Consider the following 24,890-nt stretch of genomic DNA (forward strand, 5'->3'; position numbering starts at 1 on the left):
GGAATAGTACCTGTACAAAACAGCTGCTTAATAAGCAGTTTTTATATAAATAAATAGAACCTCATTTTCTTCGATTAAAACAGAATAATGACGTAAGAAAACACTACTTGTAGATTGCTTTTGTCTTTTCATAGTAGATTGAAGATTTTTGATAGCTTCTCGTTTCTATTAGAAAAGTAAGGGAGATAATGGAGACAGATAAAGAGCCTGAAGGTTTCTAGTAGCTGCAGTTGGGAATAATGGAACCTGACTGTAAGTGAAAAAAAAAAACAAAACTTTTGAATTCAGGAATTCATGATAGCAGTAGTTCCATGCAATTGTGTGAATTTGTGTAAAATAGGTGACTGTAAATGCAGAGAGTTTAATTAATCCCCCTTTGGGGTTTTACCAGATGATTTGATGGAAAGGCAAGAAGAAAACTTAGATGCCATTTTTAAAAGAATGGTTAAAGCACAGAGCTATGAGGTTCACTTAGTAGTACATAGGAAGATAAAAAGGACATTGAAGGGGAGAGAAAAAGAGGCCAAAGAAGAACAAATCTCAATCAGAGAGAGAAAAAGAAGAAGTTGTAATCAGGAGGTGGGATAGATTTCTTGAATGTTTTAGTAGCAGAATAATGACAGAGTTGTGGAAGAGCTATGACTCGGATTAGCTCTTCTCCATAGAATGAAGATCAAGCAGTTGGAGATTAAGTTACTGAAGAGGCTGTCCATATGGACATTGAAGCCACCAACAGTGAAGCCACGGAGTAGAGAAGGAATGAGTCAGATACCAAAGGCTTCCGTGACTGTGGTGGAATGGTCAGGAACTGAGTGAATGACTGTGCAGAATTGGGACAGAAGGTACATATCCAGGGAACAAGAGCCTAAATGGACCAAGGGCTGGTGTGAGAGGTGGGGCAGGCTTCCAAAGCAGTACTGGGTATCTGTGGGGATGCCAGCGCTGCTTCTCATGGTCCCAGGGTGTGAGATAATGAGCGGTGTACATGCAAGGACGATCCAGGGGAAACTCTTCTCAGAAGAAAGCTGATTTTTACCTAAAGCAAGAAAATGGAGAAAGCGTTGTGTTAATAGGTTATGAAGGTGGAGAGAATTTTCAGTAGTGAACAAGAATTCCACACATTAAGGGAGGCTGGGCTTAGGAGACAGGACCAGCTTCCTGGCACTATAATCTGTGCAGTGGGACAGGGATCTACTTCTAAGAAAGCCCTGCACTAGTGTGAATGTTCTGATGTCCTGCCTTGAGATTCGTAATGATTTTTAAACAAGTGACCCCACATTTGCATTTTACATTGGTCCCCGCAAATTACGTAGCCAGTCCTATTTGGAAGAAGTGGAGAAATGGGAGTGTGGGTGAAGCAAGTAGTGCCAGCCTTCCAGGGGGTAAAGTATAGGAGAGATTAAAAGCAGGAGGTTGTGTTTTGAGGGGAGACCCAGGATGGTGGGAGAAGGGGGGTGTGGCTACAAGGTTTCAATAACATCTAGGTTCCCTCTCCTTAGGGCAGGCTAGCTGAGACCTGGGCGGGAGCGGCAGACGGCAGTCTCATCAACCTCCTCTAGGTCTATGTTGTGTATTAGTTTGCTAGAGTTTTTGCTAACGAATTACCACATTTTGTGACTTGAGCCAGCATAATCTTACTCTCTCACCATTCTGGAAACCAGAAGTTCAGAATCCAGTGGCTTTTGGTGGCTATAGGGAATCTTTGGCGTTCCCTGCTTTGTGACTGCATAACTCCAATCTTCGCCTCCGACTTCACAGATCCTCTGTGTTTCTTCCCTACTGTCTGTATTCTCCGCTCCTTACAAGGACACTTTTTGGATCAAGCTCCACTGGGTTAATCCAGGATGAGCTCATCTGGAGCTCCTTACCTTAATAACATCTTTAAAGAGCCATTTTCCAAGTAAGGTTACATTCACAGATAACCGAGGTTAGGACTTTGGCATACCCTTCCGGAGACCAGCATTCAGTCCACTACAGCGAGCTTGGCCGGGGCCATGGGAATAGCCGGGATGGATGACGCAGGCAGCTGATAGCTTTTCAGGTCTGTTTGGCAAACCAGGAAATTTATAATACAGTGAAGCTTACCAGTGTTTCTAAAGCTTTCCAGCCATGAAATTGAATACATACGAAATCCAGAGATTAGCCCTGCCCAGAGAGATTTTACATCCCTAGCCAGAGCTGTCTGTCCTTGGGGACAAATAGAGACAGAATGAGGAGTTGTGTACCTGGGATTGTGCCAAGCCTGCTTACAGGGAACTGATGAAATGAGATTCCCCACTCTTCTTCACAGTCTCCTTCCAGAGGAAATACGTGCTTCCCTGATACGAAAGGATAGCTTACCGGTTGACCACGTTTCATGCCTCCCCATAAATATGAGCTTCAGAAGGGCTGGAGGAGTGACCTGGTGCCTCTGTGGTGGAGACCTAGCTGGCCTGTCACGCCATGCCTTGTAGAGGACAATCTTGACCCTCAGAGGAGAGAAAGAAAGGTTGAGACTGTGTTACTGTGCTAACTATGCTGTTATTTATTCTCCTCCTCTCGCTGGCAGGAGCAGTTGAGCAGCCAGAGCCAAATGAAACGTGCTTTGAAAAGCATCACACTCACTGGGCTTTTCTCCCTTCTGCTCATGACAGAAGAGAAACCATAAATTCCATCCAGTGTTCTCTAAGTGTTGACCATGAGAGGGTCCCAGGTTGTGGCCGTGGGGCAGCAGCATGACTGCAGTAAGGTTCGGATCCTGTTGGAGGAATATCCCGCCACCTGGGAAGCCCAGAGGAGCGTCCCACTTTGGGCAGCCTCTAAGGAAGTCACCCTGAGATCAAGCATGAGTGGTGCACCGACTGGTGGCAGAAGGGGGTTGAGCCTGAGCTGCTCGCTGGTGTCCTGATCCTGTCGTGTGACAGAAATGATCCCACAGCCCTACATCCACCAAGGGAGAGGCTGGGCAATGTAAAGAATGGGGCACAGTCGACTTTTAGAAGATCAGAGGCTGAGTCTGAGCGGCAGAGGAATATTTACAAGTATTCCAAATTATCAGTGTACTCAGGCATCTCTTCTGTTCCTGGTCAGTGGGCTAGCGTTTCGTAGAGTAGCAGTGAATATGAAGAGAACGCTGAGAACAGAAGTCTTGGGTTCTAATCCCAGGTGGAAATGCCACTGATGGTGTGAAATACCAGTAAAGGCAGTTTTCTCTGAAAGGGAGGTATAGGTCTAAAGGATGGCCTTGCTCTTAAATTCTCTAAGTCTCTGAATTTGCTTCTTTATTAAATTCAAAGTTCTCAGCCCCAAGTTTAAAATACTTTACCCACCCTCCTCTATCTCACTTCAGTTCTTATTTTCAAGTCAATACAAATCCTGTTTTCCAGAAAAGCTAATCGACTTGCCACTCTGTGTGATTTCCACATCACAACATTCATAATTGGTTCAAGAGGATGTGGTTTCTTATTGTCTCTCTCTCTCTCTTTTTTTTTTTTTTACTATCTTCCACTCTTAAGCAATATCACTTAATTTCTTCAAACTCCTGTTCACAAATAATCTATTTATGGAGACCTATTGATAAATTTTTTTTACCCCTGATCAACTCATTCAGACATGCTGAATTGCTGTCTGAATTTCATAACCTTTCTTTCATGTGTTTGAGGAGTATGCTGCTGCTGCTGCTGCTAAGTCGCTTCAGTTGTGTCTGACTCTGTGCGACCCCATAGACGGCAGCCCACCAGGCTCCTCTGTCCATGGGATTTTCCAGGCAAGAGTACTGGAGTGGGGTGCCATTGTCTTCTCCATTTGAGGAGTATAGCAATTTTAAATTGAAATAAAATATTCTCTTTCATTTTTGTCAGGTCCTTAAAACCTTTTCATATGTACTAATCATCCTAGTTATACCATAAGTTTCTTAGCATGAGGCTTTTGTATTCTCTAAGAGTACTTTCTAATTTCTTCCAATAAATAATATAATTCTGATTGCTTTAGGATCAGTTTTAAAAATTGCTGGCTATTTGGCAATGGCGCAGTGTTAACAAGGTGCTTGGCCCAGGGTTCACATTCAGTAACTATTTTTGCAAGAATATATAGGTAAGTTCTCATCTTTCTTCTCAACCACAGTTACATAATTGTACACAAAACACCAGCCAGTCTCCCTCCTTTGTTCAATATAACACTTGGCAAAAGAATAAAAAGAAGCTAAAGAAATATGAAATTAACAAAGATATCTTTATGATTCAACAGTATGTGGTAATTTATTTGCCCAAATAAACTTAATTTATAACAACATATGTAAGAGATATGAAATATATATAAGAAGTATATAGTAAATACATTTTAATATACGTTTATATACATTGCTTCCATGTACAGATTTATAAGGGCTTCCCAGATGGTGCTAGAGATAAAGAAGTGAAGTTGCTCAGTCGTGTGCAACTCTTTGCGATCCCATGTACTGTAGCCTAGCAGGCTTCTCCATATGTGGCATTTTGCAGGCAAGAGAGTACTGGAGTGGGTTGCCATTTCCTTCTCCAGGGGATCTTCCCGACCTGGTGATGGAACCCAGGTCTCCCGTGTTGCAGGCAGACGGATGCTTTACCCTCTAAGCCATCAAGGAAGTTCCTGTGATAAAGAACCTGTTTGCTAATGCATGAGACATAAGAGACATGGGTTTGATCCGTGGGGCAGGAAGATTCCCCTGGAGAAGGGCATGGCAATCCACTCCAGTATTCTTGCCTGGAGAATCCCATGGACAGAGGAGTCTGGTGGGCTACAATTCATAGGGTTGCAAGGAGTTGGACACATGCACTTACAGATTCATAAGATCAGAGATGTGTGCTGTAAGATTAGATGATCATCATAATTTAAAAATTAACTCATAACTTCTAACATAAGGAATCTCAGTGTCTCTAAAATTTTCTCTTAGTATATTAGAAAATATATATTTTATCAGAACTCCAGTAACATTTTCATAACAACAGTGGAAACAGTGTCAGACTTTATTTTGGGGGGCTCCAAAATCACTGCAGATGGTGACTGCAGCCATGAAATTAAAAGACACTTACTCCTTGGAAGGAAAGTTATGATCAACCTAGATAGCATATTCAAAAGCAGAGACATTACTTTGCCAACAAAGGTCTGTCTAGTCAAGGCTGTGGTTTTTCCAGTAGTCATGTATAGATGTGATACTTGGACTGTGAAGAAAGCTGAGTGTGGAAGAATTGATGGTTTTGAACTGTGGTGTTGGAGAAGACTCTTGAGAGTCCCTTGGACTGCAAGGAGATCCAACCAGTCCATTCTGAAGGAGATCAGCCCTGGGATTTCTTTGGAAGGAATGATGCTAAAGCTGAAACTCCAGTCCTTTGGCCACCTCATGCGAAGAGCTAACTCATTGGAAAAGACTCTGATGCTGGGAGGGATTGGGGGCAGGAGGAAAAGGGGACAGAGGATGAGATGGCTGGATGGCATCACCCTCGATGGACATGAGTTTGGGTGAACTCCGGGAGTTGGTGATGGACAAGGAGGCCTGGCGTGCTGCGATTCATGGGGTCGCAAAGAGTCGGAAAAGACTGAGCGACTGAACTGAACTGAACTGAATTGTATTATTCATAGTAGATATTTATTGTGATCCTGGATTACTCAGTAACTATGAATAAATATAATTCATGCTAAGTTGTCTTATAAAATAAGTTGGTTCTTCTTTGATTTAGGGCAAACTCTAACATCACTGAGAATTTAGGGTGGGTGGAATCTTATATAAAAAGAAGCTTCTGAGGTATTCCTGGGGTATTTGAACTTGAAAACTAACCTCTTAGAAGTTTCCGTGAGAACTGAGAATTTAAACTTAACCCAATTGGGACACTTTTGGGGGGTAATTTTCCTTATACTGTTCAGGAGTTAGAAAAGCTGTAAAAATTAACAATAGCCCATAAATCTAAGGCCAATCCCAAGAAAAATATATATTCCTTAATTTAAAATATCTTAAGAGTTGAAATATAATCTTTGGCATTATCAGTTCACTGGGTTTCTTGAACTAGATGCTTTAGCCCTGATTCTGTTTATTAGATACAGTGCCAGATAAAATGTTAAAATAAGTAAAGCCTATCCCCTTTCTGCAACTTTCCTTCCTTTCCAGCCATTTGGTTCTCTTATGAGCCGTGAGTAGATTTTCTAACACCCTGACCCTCTCCATAACTTCTCGTACAGCACTCTTGGAGGTCAGCATTTGGGGAGTAGGGCAGAGTAACTGACATTGTGGAAGAGATTTTTAGGAAGATAATAATGTCTCTAGGTTAGATTTTAAGCACCATTCTGATGTCTAGGAGGGGACATCTTCCTCTAAAAATCAGGCTTTACCATTATCAACTAATGGATAGGCATAAGATGAATCCTTTTTTGCAGTTTTTATTAATAAAAAAGGAAGGGAGAGATTTGGAAAGAAAGGAGTGACTGCAATCAATCACCTTAAAGATGTATCAGATAAAACCCCTGCTTTTCTGCTTCCAGTCTACTTAATAAAGATTCCTTTCCTTAAGTAAAAAGGAAGACTTTGATATATAAATCTGGGTTGACAAATTTTTTTCCCCCAATAGTTTAAAGGAGTTACTGTGCTTTGTCCTATGTACAAAATAAGTCTCTTGCGCTATGTTTTTAAGATTTTCTCTTTACCAGTGATTTTAAGTAATTTTATTATGATGTCTATGGTATAGTTTCTTTCCTGTTTTGTGCACTTGAGCCCCATTGCGTGGGATGATTTGGGAGAATGGCATTGAAACATGTATAATATCATATGTGAAACGAGTTGCCAGTCCAGGTTCAATGCACGATACTGGATGCTTAGGGATGGTGCACTGGGACGACCCAGAGGGATGGTATAGGGAGGGAGGAGGGAGGAGGGTCCAGGATGGGGAACACGTGTATACCTGTGGCGGATTCATGTTGATATATGGCAAAACCAATACAATATTGTAAAGTTAAAAAATAAAATAAAAATTTTAAAAAAAGATAAAAAAGCCCCATTGCATTTCTTGGGTTGGAGACATTACATCCATTTCTTCAAATAGCCCTTCTTGAGGATTCCGGCTCATAAGCAGATTAACTCACATGCTCCGTCTGCTTAAAGTTGTCCCACAGATCATTGGTGTTCATTTGGTTTTGGGCTTTTTCCTCTCTGTGTTTGTTTGAATAATTCTGTTATTGTGTCTTCAAGCTCACTGATTTGTTTTGTTCTGTAGTGTTTAATTTGTTAATTCTATACAATGTCTGTTTCATCTCAGATATTAGATTTTTCATCTCGGTGTGATCTCAGTTTTTTCATGTCTTCCATGTCTCTACATAATATGCTCAATCCTTCCTGTACTTTCATAAGCACGTGGGATATAGCTACAATGCATTGTGTAACATCAGTTCAGTTCAGTTCAGTCTCTCAGTCGTGTCCGACTCTTTGCAACCCCATGAATTGCAGCACGCCAGGCCTCCCTGTCCATCACCATCTCCCTGAGTTCACTCAAACTCACATCCATCGAGTTGGTGGTGCCATCCAGCCATCTCATCCTCTGTCGCTCCCTTTTCCTCCTGCCCCCAATCCCTCCCAGCATCAGAGTAATTAATTCCCATCTGTCAGTTTTTGATTGTTTCTATTGATTGCTTTTTCTTTTCACCGTCAGTCATATGTCCATGCATCTGTGCATACCTGGTAATTTTTAACTGGATGCCAGATATTATGATTTTGCCTTATTGAATGGGTGATGGATATTTTTGTGTTCCTATTCATATTCTTGAACTTTAGTTAGGTTACTTGGAGAGTTTATCCTTTTGAGGCTTCCCATTAAGTTTTATGAGGTAGGATTAAAAAGAAACCATTAGACTAGGACTGTATTATGCTCCACTACTGAAGTAATAACTTTTGGGGTCTACCTAATGTCTGTTGAATTATGACAAAAACCCCATGCTTAGGAACACAAACTACTCTCAGCTCTGTGTGAGCGTTGGCAATTGGTCTTTGTACTTTGCAGTTGGTTCTTGTTTCCCTACATGAGTAAACTGATTTGTACCCAGCTGAAGACTTGAGGGGACATTCTGGAGATTTCAGGAGCTTTCTCTGTGAAGTTCTGTCTGCACAGACTTTGCCCTACAACTTCTAGGTGTCCTGGCTCCCTAGATGGTCAGTTCCATTTCCTCAGCTCCAAGAGATGACCAGACTCGGCATGAGTGCCCCTCCCTGCACCACCGCCTGGAGTCTCTCTGCAGACTGAGCTGAGGGAATCATAGTGCTTACCTTATCTGTTTCCTCTTTCTCAGGGATCACCATCCTTTGGTGCCTGTTATTCATTATCTGAAAAACCTTGTCCCGTGCACTTCATCTGCTCTTATAGTTGTTTCAGGAAGGAGAGTAAATGTGGTCCCTGTTAACTCCATCCAAACTAGACGCAGAAGTCCATTTAGTAATTTGTTTTTGCTTTTTAGCTTCAGTTGTTTTGTTTTTCACATAAATCCTTTTCCAAAAAGCATGTAGTAATAGTTCACTGCACACCATGCACTTTTAATAAATGTTCTGGATTGAATGAAATAAATCTTAAAGAGGAGCAGAAGCAAGATGACTAAGGGAACATCCTCGTTTGGGACATGTCGGAGTGAAACCACTGTGCTGCTGCTGTGGCTCTAAGACCTACCACCTTCGGAAGTCAACTTGTGGCAAATGTGGCTACCCTGCTAAGTGTAAGAGAAAGTGTAACCGGAGTGCTAAAGCTAAAAGACAGAATACCACTGGGACTGATTGAATGGGGCACCTAAAAATTGTATACCGCAGATTTAGGCATGGATTCCATGAAGGAACAACACCTAAACCCAAGAGGGCAGCTGTTGCAGCATCCAGTTCGTCTTAAGAATTTCAACGAATAAATGTGCAATAAATATTCTGGATTTTTAAATATTTAAAAAAAGAAAAAGGGGAAATTCTGTCCACCTACATTTTGCTCAGAGGAGGCTTTTCTGGAGAATTTAGTGGAGGAGGACACAATTCTGAGATAACCAGTTCTATTCTCTACTCTGTTCCTGATGACTTCTGTGGCCTTAACTTTTTATGCCAAAATTTTCATATAAAAGAGTAATGAATGTTGGCCTTCCTGTCTAAAATTAAGAAAAGTGTTTTTTTTGTGTGTGTGTTAAAGTCAAACAAGGATAGTCTTAATTAGGATTATATTGAAATTCTTTCTATAAAGCCTTTGAAGTACTTTTAACAAATTGTGAATGTTGTCTGTCTGTAAATTATTTATTATTAATAGAGGAACTGATTCCAAGTCATACTCCAGATATCACCTGATAGTCACCATTAATAGCAACACTGAGGCTATGTCTCAAGGGGAACAAATAAAAAATTATTTCTCAGGTAAACGGTAATATTATTCTCAGCTTTTACATTAACTTAATGATTTAATGGGTCCTTACTAATAAATGTTCCCATTTTTCCACAAGCATTTTGGCAGTTATTTATAAATTGCTTATACAAATATCTGCTTCATTTCAAAAGAAAATTAAAAACATATAAACTTACATTCAACTCTTTTCCAGCCCTTCCCCTGGTTCATGTCATGCCATCTAGGGCATCCAGATAAAATTAAATAGCACAGATACAGGAAAGAATTCTGTATATACCCCAAAATCAATGTGCACAAATCTGTAAACATGGTTGGCTTGATATATTAGAAGATTTAGATTCATTCCAGCAAACAAATTCAGTAAAGGGATGATTTATAGCCAAAAATATTATCCTGGCACTCTATACCTTTGCCATCAATACTTCGTGCCTGTGAAAGTTCATGAGAGAAAGTGACCTCCAAACATTCTTATATTTCAAATCCAAACATTCTTAGGTTTCAGATAAAAAATATTGACCTTGCATGACCTTAAATATCAGAATTATGTACCTCACTGTTGTGGTAGATTCCCAGAATTCATACCATCAGTGAACTTGTTAGACATGTAAGATCTCAGACCCCACCTTGACCTACTAAGTTACAATGTGCATTTAACAAAGAGTCCCAAGCCATTCCTAAACACATTAGATTTTAATAAGCACTTCTGTTTATCACCTTGCATCTTTAAGCTCAGTCGTTCAACCCGAGGTTTTACTGTAGATAAACTGCCCTTCTCTTGCTCTGAGACATCGTATCTTTTGTCATTGTACAACAATCTGAATCCTAGTGCTGAAGTGAATCTGACTTCTGTGATAACAAATGGAACTTATCTGTAAAGTTTCCGGTGAGTGAGTGAGGTTCTGTGGAAAGCCATTCTTTCCTGAGAATGTGTTTCAGATCTCTTGATTCTGAAATGTGAGACACTGTATATGACTATACAATATTAAAATTGTGACTCCTTCATGATTCTTTCAATGATTAGAATTTTCCAAAATTTACTTAAGCCCCTAACTTAAAATAGGTTTTTATTGTTCTGATGGAAAGGTTGGATATAGTTGTTCAAAACCCCAGTCATTATAGTAGAAATTTAGATGAAGAAAGGATGCCAGAAATTAGTTAGTTTTCCTGTTTTAGACCACCCCTTCTTGCTTTTAAGGGAAATAATTTGTGATAAAAATTTATGTTATTTATCCTTGGTTTAACTGATATCCTGTAAGCTTCCAAAGAGAATTTATTATTTGAGAAGACTTCTCTGTAAAATAAAGCTGCTGCTGCTGCTGCTGCTGCTAAGTCGCCTCAGTCGTGTCCGACTCTGTGCGACCCCATAGACAGCAGCCCAACAGGCTCCCCCGTCCCTGGGATTCTCCAGGCAAGAACACTGGAGTGGGTTGCCATTTCCTTCTCCAAAATAAAGCTAGATTTGTGTAAAAATGTGTGTGCTTAGTCGCTCAGTCATGTCGGACTCTTTGCAGTCCCATAGATTGTAGTCCACTAGGCTCCCTGTCTGTGGGATTCTCCAGGCAAGAATACTGGAGTGGGTAGCCATTCCCTTCTCCAGGAGATGTCCCCAACCCAGAGATCAAACCCAGGTCCCCTGCATTGCAGGTGGATTCTTTACCATCTGAGCCACCAGGGAAGCCCAAAAAATGTGTAAAGGGACTGAAATAAACATATCAACCACTTTACCGTGTTTACTGAGATTAAACATTAAATTTGGTTTTTCACCTCTTGGAAGTTAAAATAAAAAATTTAAATGAAACAAACTATAAAGCAGGTTAGCTTTTGCAACCCCGTGTATAGAATCCTGGTTGGGGATATTACAGTTGTGTCCAACTCTTGCGACCCCATGGACTATAGCCCGCCAGGTTCCTCTGTCCATGGAATTCTCCAGGCAAGAACACTGGAGTGGGTTGCCATTTCCTTCTCCAGGGGTATAGAATCCTTGTTGGGGATATTAATAACAATATAGTTCATTTTGCTTTTTAAAACCTTTATATAGATGATCAATTTTGAACCAAACTTTTATCTGAAAGGTTACATTTCTTCAGTTAAATGAAAGATGCTTAAATTTAGTTCAATGTCGTTCTATTGGATAAAGTCTAATAGTATGCGCTGAAGAACTGATGCTTTTGAACTGTGGTGTTGGAGAAGACTCTTGAGAGTCCCTTGGACTGCAAGGAGATCCAACCAGTCCATTCTGAAGGAGATCAGCCCTGGGATTTCTTTGGAAGGAATGATGCTAAAGCTGAAACTCCAGTCCTTTGGCCACCTCATGCGAAGAGTTGACTTGGAAAAGACTCTGATGCTGGGAGGGATTGGGGGCAGGAGGAGAAGGGGACGACAGAGGATGAGATGGCTGAATGGCATCACTGACTCGATGGACGTGAGTCTGAGTGAACTCCGGGAGTTGGTGATGGACAGGGAGGCCTGGCGTGCTGCAATTCATGGGGTCGCAAAGAGTCGGACACGACTGAGCGACTGAACTGAACTGAACTGACTGATCTACACCTCATTGGCTAAATCCCGAATAAATGAAACTGGTAGGAACAAAGGTAGGGTTTAATTTTTTACAACATAAAATTTTAAAACTTTGACTTCCTAATGTTTGATAAAGTTAGATCTACCTGGTCAAAACCTTCTGGTTATCATGAAATAACTGGTATTATGAGAGTAAAGTGCTTTTGCTCGATAAAAATATTTAGTTCTTCCCTAGATGAAGCCATTTTGAGAACCAATAGTTTTCTTGTACACTTACTTGTGTTGACTTACTTTATGACAGTGTTGGTATGAAGACTAGAGAAAGAATACAGAATTCTCGACTTGGATTTCAACTACCGTCTTGACAATTATTTTCAATACTTTTTAATTTACAGACAGTTACTTTACAAAGAATGCTGAAGAGACAGTTTTTGTTTCTAGTAAAAGAAGCAGGGGAAATCAGTCTATCAATGCAAAAAAGTAGAGTATATACGTCAATCCTAATCTCCCAATTTGTCCCATCCCCATCCCTGGCTGTGTCCACATGCTCATTCTCTACATCTGCATCTCTATTCCTGCCCTGGAACTAGGTTCATCTGTACCTTTTTTCTAGATTCCACATACATGCATTAGTATATGAGCCTTGTTTTACTCTTTCTGACTTATTTCACTCTGCATAACAGATTTTAGGTTCATCCTCATCTCTACAAATGGCACAGTTTTGTTCCTTTTATGGCTGAGTAATATTCCATTGTACATAGGTACCACATTTTCTTTATCCATTTATCCAATCCATTTTTTTTTATTAAAGTAAAGCTCCTGATAGATATAGCCATGAGGGGAAAGGGCAGTACTAAAGGAGGCACATAGCTATGGAATGGTTTACCACCAGCAGATCCTCTTCATGATTTTACCCACTTCAGTCTGTTTTCTCCCCCAGCCCTCGTCCACACTTCTCATCTGTGAGCAGAGGACAGCCCTTATGGCAGAACAGTGAGTGATCATCATGTCCCACTGTCACCTCAATGACACTTTCTGTCTCTCCCTTCATTTCTCCTTGGTCCAGCTAAACCAAGAAAAAGGTGTGATTGTTCTACTCTTACCCAAAGCCCAAAAGGCTAACCTTGAGGATTAAACTATCATATCTTTTGTGCCTGTCTTCATCCAGCTAACTAAAGAGCTAGATGATCTACACTTTGTTTTGTAGGACACTGATAAAAGGCTATCATTTTACTGTCTGCCTACATTTCTAAACTTCCATTGGAAAAGGAAAATGTAACTCTTCTCTAGCTTACTGAGCCCTGCTAAGCTAAGTGCTTCTGTATTCGTCACTCCACTAAAACAATCTGTGAGGTATGCAGTGTTACTGGCTTTAACAAAAGAGTAAATTGAGGTATAGATAGGTTAAATAAAACTTACCCAAGATCTTACAGTGATCTTGGGAGTGGAAGCAGCAGAATCAGGTTTCAAAACGTAGGTGTGACTAAGCACTAAGCCTATGATCTTAACCTCTACACTACATAAACTTCCCACAAACAAAGCTCACAAAGCATCACTGTGAATCACTTTGATGTAAGATATCTATTCATGAAGCTCTTTCTGAATAAGGCTTCATTTTAAGACATGTTTGCTAGTAGTAGGCTCAGAGCTCAGAAAGCTAAATATTTTAATTAGACACCACTTGTCTTTACCAATAACTTAACATTTTTATATACTTCACTGTTTCTTCTTAATTATTAATATATGTCTAAATACCCCCTCTTTTCTCCTGCTATTGATTTTTACACATTTCTTCTGATTTTCACTGATCTCAAAACATACATAATGATTAAGAGTAGAAACAACAAAAGATTTTTCAGAATAGTCAAAGCTTGGAAATTCTGATCTTTGTTTCAGAGAATAGTGAATATTTGAGGATCACTTACCTAGAGTTGAAAAAATTGGTTTCTTATTATTAACTATTTGTTGACAAAAGCATGCTCAGTGGCTCAGTGTAGCCATCTTCTTTCATTACGGCTCCTTTACTCTTTATAATTTTCTTTCCTATAATCATTAAATATCAATATCTTATTTATGTTATCTCTTTCATAGAACTCGAGCTGGCCTGGAATGACAACCGCTTCTGCATATTCTGTATTCTTTCTTAGCCCCTAGTGTAAAGGAATGTCAGAACAGAGGCACATTAAGGTTTTATTGGATAATACTGCTATTAAAAATCTTTTTTCACATTACATGAAAAAAACTCATGAATATATCCTGTGTTTTACAGATTTTAAGGACTTCCAAGGTGGCACTAGTGGTATAGAACCTGTTTGCCAATGCAGTGAAAGTAAGAGACGAGGGTTCAATCCCTGGAGGAGGGTATGGCAACCTACTGCAGTATTATTGCCTAGAGAATCTTATGGACAGAGGAGCCTAGTGGGCTATATTCCATAGGGTTGCAAAGAGTCAGACATGACTGAAGCAACCTAGCACACAAATTTTAAACTTGGAGATGAAATCAAGATAACGATTAAGCTGCCTTCTACTTTTAGTCTCATCTTCTCCATAGATAACTGTGTCTATCAAAAATTTAACATTTATTTCCCACCCTTTGTTAATGCTGTATGTCAAATGGATCCAGTATAGCTATACATATTATTTTTCATGTGTCTATGTGTTTTATATACTGTAGATATTCTTCAGCTTTCATTTTTTCTTGTACAACGTCTTAGAATTCTGTTGTTATAACCAAACATAGATATCAATACGTTGTCGTTCAGTCTCTAAGTCTTATCTGACTCTTTAAGACCCCACTGACTGTAGCCTGCCAAGCTCCTCTGTCCATAGGGTTTTCAGGCAAGAATACTAGAGTATATTACCATTTCCTTCTCTAGGGGATCTTCTCAGATCAGGGATCGAACCCACATCTCCTGCATTGGCAGGTAGATTCTTTACCCCTGAAACACCTGGAAGGCCCCAGACATAGGTATGGCTTGTTCTTTTTAACTGTCGCATAATATTTAATAAAATAAAAATATCAAGAGTCATTTAACCACTCACCATATAGAAAACATTTGACTTCTTTTCAGGATTTTATTATTATTAAGATAAATGAAATAAACATTTGCTTTTGTATATCTTATATACGTGTATCTTATATAAGTACTGAGTATATATATGCATATATATATGTATCTTATATACATACTGAGAAGTAGAATTTCTGGGTTATGGCATATGTCTTACTGTAAGAGATATTTCCATAGTAGGAAGTTATATTATGGTCAGTCTAGGTTCAGGTATAGAAGTAAGAACCTCCTCAATCCTGGGGTCAAAAGTTGTAAAGAGTCTATCAATTTAACAGCAGTTGTATTATTACAATGGAAAACATATTGAGAATCAAAGGAAATGGATACTGACTCCCCTCTGCATCTAATTATAATTATACAGCCTTTCCAGACTTCAATTTCCTCAACTACAGTGTTACAATGGGATAGGGCTAGATGATTTATTTCTTAGGAATGTTCCAGACCTACATGGCATTTTTCTGGTCTTCATTTATTCATTCATTCAGTAAGCATAAACAAGGCATATATAAGAATCTACAACGTTTCTGTAAGGACTTGGCAAGAAACAATATCAGGAAACAAGACAATGTGTAAACAGATAGGTATCATTCAAATAAATGTATCTAGCCCACAAAATGTGTGCTTTCCAAAAAAAATGATAGGAGAAAGAGTACAAAAGATAAATATGTATCATTTATTTGCTTTTTTGGTCCAGATTTTCCCCTAAGTACAAGTCCTCTCATCTGCTACAACTTCCAACAGTGTGTAGTTCATGTGCTGCGCTGTGGTTAGCTGCTCAGTCCTGTCCGACTCTTTGCAACCCCATGGACTGTAGCCCGCCAGGCTTCCCTGTCAAGGAGATTCTCCAGGCAAGAATACTGGAGTGGGTTGCCATGCCGTGCACCAAGGGATCTTCCCAACCCAGGGATCGAACCCAAGTCTTCCGAATTGCAGGCAGATTATTTACCGTCTGAGCCACTAGGGAAGCCGGTGTGTAGTTCATAAAGTGAAAGTGAAAGTGAAGTCGCTCAGTCGTGTCCAACTCTGTGTGAACCCATAGACAGCCTCCCACCGGGCTCCCCCGTCCCTGGGATTCTCCAGGCAAGAACACTGGAGTGGGTTGCCATTTCCTTCTCCAATGCATGAAAGTGAAAAGTGAATAAAGAAGGGGTCGAGAAGGAAAAAGTGTGGGAGAAGGCCTTCCTTGAGAAGAGAATTAATGAATTTAATACTTGTTAAAGACTAAAAAGAAAAATATAGCTGTTTAAATGCAGTTTTTAAAGATTCCTGTCTTTCAGCACTGAACCTGTACATCTCTTTATTTTAACTTTCTTTGAAGTTGTGGTAGCTTCAAAGGCAAAAGGACACAAAAAAGATGAGTCAAAACACAGACAGTGTAATTTGTAACATTGAATTATCAGCCCACTGGGAGGTCAGCTAGAAATCAATTACATAAAGTATAGTTATATTAAAATGACCTAGAGGTGTGGGATGGGGACAGTGAGCGGAAAGTTTAAGAGGGAGGGTATATATACATGTAGCCTGATGGCTGGTTCACTTCGTTCAGCAGAAACTGACACAACATTGTAAAGCAGTTACATTCCAATAACAATTAATAAAATTAAAAAATGAGGAAAAAATATGACGGTAACAAGACAGCATTTAATAATTTTTCACAAATAATGAGAAACCTAACCAGGACAGAATCATAAGTTCCTGTCAGTGCTCCATAGATCAATTTACTTTTAGTTCAGACAGTTTGAAACTTACCCACCCAAAGTGGAAAATTGAAACCCTCTCCAAGTAGGTGATTTCAAAGCATGATTTCACTCTCCCTTTGTCAATAACATCAATTTGATTAAGTGTAATTCATTTTAGAGGACGTTTATCACGCGCTAGGTTGGCGGTTTAGTCGCTAAGTCGTGTCCGACTCTTGCAACCCCATGAATTGTAGCCCACCAGGCTCCTCTGTCCGTGGGATTCTCCAGGCAAGAATACTGGAGTGGGTTGCCATTTCCTTCTTCAGGGGTCTTCCTAACCCAGGAATCTAACCCAGACCTCCTACATTGGAGGCAGATTCTTTACCAACTGAGTCATGAGGCATTCTAGTAAATGCTAGGGACATAAACATGGCAAACTTGATCCCTGCCAAAAAGAGTTTGCCTTCCATTGGAAATATTTCAAAGTTCTGAAATCTCAAAGCCAGAGTAATTTGAGTGTGCCACCTTTAATCAAAGAAAAACAAAGAGGGAGAGAGAAAAACGTTACTTACATATTTTGTGAGAACTTACCGTGATTGGTTCCAGGACACTCTACCACCAGCACCAACCTGCTTGAATACCAGAATCCAGAGATGCTCAATTCCCTTTTAGAAAACAGTGTTCCCACAGTAGCCAAGGTCCCGCTTCCACAGATTCAAGCAACCACATTGAGTTAATGTGCAGATGTGGAACCTAAGGATGAGGAAAGCAATTGTGCTTACATAATTTAATTTTACTTCTATCGACTTAACTTTCTTTAGCTGGGAGATAGGGAGAGAATTAATAATCTGTGGCCCTTTTCAGCTTTAACCTGACAACTGAGTCAGCCTTTAGGCTTCCAGTTGTTGTGTAGAAGAGTAGCAGATAAAGTAGCCAGTTCAGTGAAAGCCATGTCAAGTTAAAAAAGGAGTTCAATTATTCAGTAGACCATCTGCTGCTCTTTGTATATCTTAGCTCACTGTATTGGGTAAGTATGTTCCCACTGATCATAAAACTTTACAGGTAATGTATTTAATGGATTTTAATGTTCTAGACCTATGGTAAATTCACCAGATAACTCATACTTAATTTCAACCTTCCATTTTTTAAATCTTTTCTTATTAGACTGAAGCCACTTTTCTGACCATGAACAAATAATATGGTAACTGTAATTAACATTTTTTGGTTCTGTTAATTTTTAAAATTTTACATAAACCTCCATGGTATAAAGATTAATCATATCTAAGATAGGAGATATTTCTACTTAATAATTTTACATCTTTTTTCTAAATGTAGAATGTAGAAAAAATCCAGTAGATCTTTCATCAGTGTATCACAGGCCTCTAACTTGCTACTGGGCTATTTATTTATTGAATTCATTTATGCAAAACCAAAACACCTGGTTAGAATTCTATTCATGGTCAGTTAGTCTAAGATTAATTATAATTTCCAAATGATACAACTTTGTACTAACATATTTAACCTCTGGTTTGTAGATGTAAATTTTAACTAATGCATTTGATATCCCATGAGATGAGGGGAAAAATGATACTTATTTGAGGAAAAATGTAGCAATAAAATGAAGATACTGCCTTAAAATCTTGTACATGTAACCATTCTTACATTCTTCCCATTCTCGGTATATTTCCTTTCTGATTGGGTTCTAAACATTTTAATTAGGTTTTCTTTTATACTTACTGTCAGCCTATACTTCAAATAGCCACTCGCCTCACTCACAGTCATTAATGATGTATAAGCTCTTAAGGCTAAGATTAGATCCATTCAGCCTTAGTTCTATATATACTTTGTATGTTAAGTGGTTCTTCATACACCAGACTTACAAAGGATTCCTCTCAAATCATCTGTCTCCATCTCTTCCAAGTCTAGTGCTGTGCCCGGAAACATACACTCATCATCCAAAAGCTTAACTCTGTAGACATGTAAAGGCAGCACAGATAATTCAAAGCATAAATTTAATGTCTTACCAGGGCAGGAGTGGTGATACCAGAGCTTCTTAGATCACTTCCAACGGGACTGCCATCTGGTCTGTCATCTCTCAATCTTTTGAAGGATATTCTAACAAAAGAAATTCATGTGTGTTTAGTCACTTCAGTCATGTCCAACTCTTTGTACATGTAGCCCACCAGGCTCCTCTGTCCATGGGATCCTCCAGGCAAGAATACTGGAGTAGGTTTCCATGCCCTTCTCTAGGGGATCTTCCCAACCCAGAGATTGAACCTGAGTCTCTTAAATCTCCTGCATTTGCCAGCAAGTTCTTTATGCTTCCCTGGTGTCTCAGTGATAAAAGAATCTGCCTGTAGTGTGGGAGACCCAGGTTTGATTCCTGGATCAGGGAAGATCCCCTGGAGAAGGGCATGGCAACCCACTCCAGTATTTTTGCCTGGAGAATCCCCATGGACAGAGGAGCCTGGTGGGCTACAGCCCATGGGGTCGCAAAGAGTGACTAAGCACTCAAGAAAGGTTTTAACTTACTGACATTCCCCCTAGTGTCAGACTCAGTACACTCATAATTTCTAAGGAGAGGGCCAAGGGGCAGGGTAATAGTACCACTAGAAAATAGGTAAGGCCTTCCCTCATTCCTCTGTGACTTCCCAAATTAGACTCTCCCATACTGCAAAGACTGGAGAAAGCAGTGGCACCCCACTCCAGTACTCCTGCCTGGAAAATCCCATGGATGGAGGAGCCTGGTAGGCTGCAATCCATGGGGTCGCTGAGGGTCGGACACGACTGAGCGACTTCACTTTCACTTTACCCTTTCATGCATTGGAGAAGGAAATGGCAACCCACTCCAGTGTTCTTGCCTGGAGAATCCCAGGGACGGGGGAGCCTGGTGGGCTGCCGTCTATGGGGTCACACAGAGTCGGACACGACTGAAGTGACTTAGCAGCAGCAGCAGCAGCATACTGCAAAGACACTAGATATTAACCCTCTAGCTCTCCATCCAAATGAAACATTCAAGTCTTGTCCTAGTCAAAGTCTGATAAGCCTTAAGTGTTAGTCGCTCAGGTGTGTCTGACTCTGTGACCCCAAGGAATGTAGCCCACCAGGTTCCTCTGTTCATGCAATTCTCCAGGCAAGAATACTGGAGTGGGTAGACATTCCCTTCTCCAGGGGATCTTCCCTGACCCAGGGATCGAACCCAGGTCTTCTGCATTGCAGGCAGATTCTTTACCACTTCCTGAGCCATCAGGGGAGCCCAGGGACTTAGTAGTAGTGCTACAAGGAAAAAGTTTCAAAACTAGTAAAGCACTATTGTAAATATGGAGTTGTTTGGTGCCAAGAATTTGATTCTTAGGCAAAACTAATTAAAATTATCCTAAAACATATGATCACAAAAAGCTTCCATTCATAAGATAATGATAAGCCTTACAGTTATCTTTCCGCTCTGTTCTCCCTGGTTTCAGAGGAGCGTAAGGAACTGTTTACCTCTGAAGTCAAGAGACATAATTTAAATTTCAGTCCATGATTTTCTTCCTTCCAGTTTTATCACAATATAATTGACATACAGCTCTAACTTTAAGGTGTCCAGGGTGACGGTCTGACGTACATATATCATGGAATGATTACCATGATACGTTTAGGGTACCTCCGTCATCACATGCAGATACAAAAAAAAAAAAAGGAAACGATATTTTCTCTTCAGATGAGAATTCTCAGGGTTTGCTTCTTAACAAGTTTCATGTGTAAAATACAGTTATTGTGTTCTACATTATATCCCTAATTTTATAAACAGAAATCTGTATCTGTTGGTTACTTTCATCTAGTTCCTCTCTCGCCACCTAACACCTCTGGTAACTACAAACCTGATCTCTTATTCTTTGAGTTTGTTGGTTGGTTGGTATGCTTGTTTTTGAAGTATAAATGACCTACAGCACTCTGTTAGTTACTGGTACACAACATAGTGATTTGATATTTCTACACATTTCAAAGTCATCATCATGGTAAGTCTAGTTACCATCTGCCACATACAAAGATAGTGCATTATTATTATTGACTGTATTCCCCACCCTCTTCATCTCATACCTATGACTCATTTATTTTATAACTGGGATTCTTTACCTCTTAATCTCCCTCACCTATTTCTCTCATTCCTCCCCCCAAGATAATGAAAAAATGAATTTAATCTATGAAAATAAACTAATTCAGATGGATTATTATAATTGTTATTATTATCATCTTGATTAATGATGCTCATTACAGTTGCTAGAAGAAAACTAAAAAAACACCCCAGGATTATAACCAGAATGCATATATGTGTGTGAGTGTGTGTATATTTTTTTAAGTAAATGGTAGGCAGGGGTGTGGTGCTACAGTAGCACCCAAGGAAAAGCAGCAAAGATTCAGTGGAATAACTTGGTAAACAAATAAAAATGTTGAAGAGGTATTTTCAGAGAATCATTTGTGAAAAATTGTATTCTGCAAGGTAAATTCTGAGTGTCATTTTTAATGTTTCCTATTAGTTTACTACTTATTCATTATTCGGAGAAGGCAATGGCACCCCACTCCAGTACTCTTGCCTGGAAAATCCCAGGGACAGAGGAGCCTGGTGGGCTGCATGCAGTCCATGGGGTCACTAAGAGTCTGAGCGACTTCACTTTCACTTTTCCTTTTCATGCATTAGAGAAGGAAATGGCAACCCACTCCAGTGTTCTTGCCTGGAGAATCCCAGGGACAGGGAGCCTGGTGGGCTGCACAGAGTCAGACATGACTGAAGCGACTTAGCAGCAGCAGCAGCAGCATGTCATTATTGGAATACAAACCCTCAATTCTAGGAATAATTGAATATTACTATTAAGGAAGTAAGTCTTTCCATAGAATTGCTTTGGCATGCCTGTTTTACCATTTGCTGTCTGAATAATGTAGATGCTACTGATATTTCTGATTTCTGAAGTATATTTTTAAATAAAATTATGAGTGAATGAAAGTCACTCTGTCGTGTCTGACTCTGTGACCCAAGGGACTGTAGCCCACCCTCTGTCCATGGGATTTCCCAGGCAAGAATACTGAAGTGGGTTGCCATTCCCTTCTCTAGGGGATCTTCCCAACCCAGGAATCTAACTGGGGTCTCCTGCATTGCAGCCAGATTCTTTACCACCTGAGCTGCCAGGGAAGCCAAAATTATGAGAGACTCTTCTAATTTGTTCAAAATAATCCTCACCAAAGTTTATTTTGTTTGATTTCTAGTGTATTATGCAATGAAATCAAGCAGCCCTTGTAATCAGTCTGTTTGAGAGAAATGGCAAAGAGGAAAAGAATACATTCGTGATGTAAGTGCTTTTCTATTTTGATTGCTAAGACTATTATATATCTCATGTATCTTCATATTACATAGTATTAATCATTTTGTTTGATTTCTAATGTATTATGCAATGAAATCAAGCAGCCCTGGTAATCAGTCTGTTTGAGAGAAATGGCAAAGAGGAAAAGAATACATTCATGATGTAAGTGCTTTTCTATTTTGATTGCTAAGACTATTATATATCTCATGTATCTTCATATTACATAGTATTAATCAATACTCAGTAGATGATTATGAAATCAAAAATTATATCATACTCCACATCCACACCCACTGCCAACTCTGCATTCAGACAACTCTTGTCCACTGTGATAGCAGTCAAGTTTTTGTTCTAGATTTCTATGTATAGAAAGATGGTAATCATGAAAACATATCCTCATGGCTCAGTCAACAAATATTTACTCAGTAGTCAGAGACATCTGGCAAAATTAAAGATTTGCAATGCCCCTTGCCAACAAAAGAGATTAAGATTTAATAAGGAAGAAAATAGAAAAAAAAAAAGGCCATAAACATAAGTACACAAGGATAAATCATGGAATTATAAGAACAAGAACAAACACATTAAAAGAGGATTAAGTTTGTGTAAGAGAGAAGATGAATTTTTAAAAAATCTTTAATCTTGGCTCTTGACATTGTAAAGATCTGGTAATTGTTTTTCAACATTTATGTGGCAAGTTACTTAAATTTAGGCTTCCCTGATAGTTCAGTTGGTAAAGAATCTGCCTGCAATGAAGGAATGAAGGAAACCCCAGTTCGATTCCTGGGTCAGAAAGATCCACCAGAGAAGGGATAGGCTACCCACTCAGTATTCTTGGGCTTCCCTTGTGGCTCAGCTGGTAAAGAATCTGCCTGCAATGTGGGAGACCTAGGTTGGATCCCTGGGTTGGGAAGATTAAATTTAACCTGGTCTTGGCGTCCTGCATTCCAAATCTATTTAAAACTTTTAAATAGAGAGGCTATCTGACCACATAATTTGCATTACTTCTCCATTCAGGTTTTCGTGCTCAACATTGCCTGGTTTTGATAACAACCAATCATAAGAGGAAAGGAAAATCTTACATTGTAAAAGAAATGTTATAATAACAACAACTCTGAGATGACAGAGGGGGAGGAAATTCTCTAAACAGAGATCTGCATTTCCCAGGAGATCTTAAATTTTGATACCAAGAAACTGCTTCAGTCCTAAAAACTCTGTTCTATCTTCTATATAGAAAAATTGTGGTATGATTATAATGGTTCGATTCTTCCAAATCACAGTGTGATATGGTAGTTAAATTTTTATTTCCATAAAATTACTAGGGCTATTTAAGGATTGACTTGCTATCCTGGTTGTGTGATCTCTAAAGGTCCTTCCCTTTCAGGTACTCAGGGTATACCTAGAGCCTGTGACTGATGGAGGATCCTGGGCATTTGGCAGCTGTAATGCAAAATCAGTGCCATCCACTTGTGGTAACCAAGACAACAAGAATTGATGATAATGTTTGCTTCTCCATCAGTTTTGATTCACATGTTTTCTAGAGGGACTAAAAAAGCAGATTTACTACAGGTGGTGTCAGACAAGATATCGAGCACAATTCTGTAAAAGTAAATAAACCTTACTATTCTAGGTGTCCATTAATTTTTCATTTTGGAGGCTTACCAAAACAGATTCGATCAGAAAAAAGAAAGAAAATGTTGGTGTGCCAGGCACTGAGAAGATACTGGACCAAATGGTAGTCTCTGCTGCATATAGTGTATGATGCATGCAGACACGTTACAGGAAAATTCCAGTCTCAAATTTTGCAGCAACATGGAAAGCCGAATGCTCAGGGAGGCTTATCTAACGGTGTGAAGCTGGGCTCACCTTGCCTGGGCAAGCGATTCACTTCGTTAACAGGCTAATGAGGAAGATAATTAATTTTTCAAGAAGAAGAGAATGAGGGAAAGTGTTGTGTAGGAGAAATATATTTCTAATTCACTTACTGAGTAATATACCTATGGCTGTGGGCTTAATAATTACCTCCATTTAATAGAAGAGGTGAAAACAAATAACATCATTTCATGCCAAAGTCACTTTCCAGAACTCCCAGTTTCCCATCAAAATCAAACAAGTTTCAATTTCTAAAGATTTGTTTTCTGTAATCCACAATTTAATATAGAAGAAGTGTGTGTTTCTGTATTTAGACTCTGCTTGAACCGTTTCAGCACCTATAGAAGAATTTTCAAAGAAAATAATTTTAGTGCTTTGAGCTGCATTTATACAGAACCCTCTAATTTCAAATAGGGAACAACAGATTTTAAATCTTTAACATACTGCGCTGGTAAGACTGGTCAAGTATAAAATAGTTGTTAAATAATTTCAGTATAAATTCACTTAAAAATTTTTGTACATTAAAAATTAATATAATAAATGTGTTAATTTCACTGACCAGAAACACTTCAAACACCAATTTTTGATAATTTCATAACAAGGCTAACTGCATCTTCTGTCTGTATACCGTGTCTTTTCTTTGCACCTGAACTCTCTAAATGAGGAACATCTGCTAGTGTTTAATTCACATCATATGTTTGATGTGGTTACTTCTGTGAGAATAATTTAGATTTCATCACGTTGAACTATGGAGAGACTGCCACTTTATTTTCAGGAATAATACTTATCATTTCCAATCTGATCTTAATACATGGGGCCCAGAGAAAATATCAGAAAATAACTCTTTAATTTGTTGGATAATACTTTTCATCAGATAATAGAATACCTTAAATTTTAAAATTTGAATGAAAGAATCATAAAATACATCATATTTTGCTTTGTTACTAATTATTGATTAATACTTATTCAATTAAAATATTTACTGAGGGCTTAATCTGATGTGAAGAGTCTTAAAGATGAGTTGTACACAAATCCTTACTCTGGAAAAGGCTATAATCT

The 24,890-nt window shown here is 39.2% G+C and overlaps 1 pseudogene; it reads left to right on the top strand.

The window, feature by feature from the left end:
* The first annotated feature begins 7,597 nt into the window (after window positions 1-7,597).
* Window positions 7,598-10,659, top strand: LOC113898170 (annotated as a pseudogene).
* The last annotated feature ends 14,231 nt before the right edge of the window (window positions 10,660-24,890 follow it).

The sequence above is a fragment of the Bos indicus x Bos taurus genome, chromosome 9, assembly GCF_003369695.1.
Source record: "Bos indicus x Bos taurus breed Angus x Brahman F1 hybrid chromosome 9, Bos_hybrid_MaternalHap_v2.0, whole genome shotgun sequence".
Classification (NCBI taxonomy): Eukaryota; Metazoa; Chordata; class Mammalia; order Artiodactyla; family Bovidae; genus Bos; species Bos indicus x Bos taurus.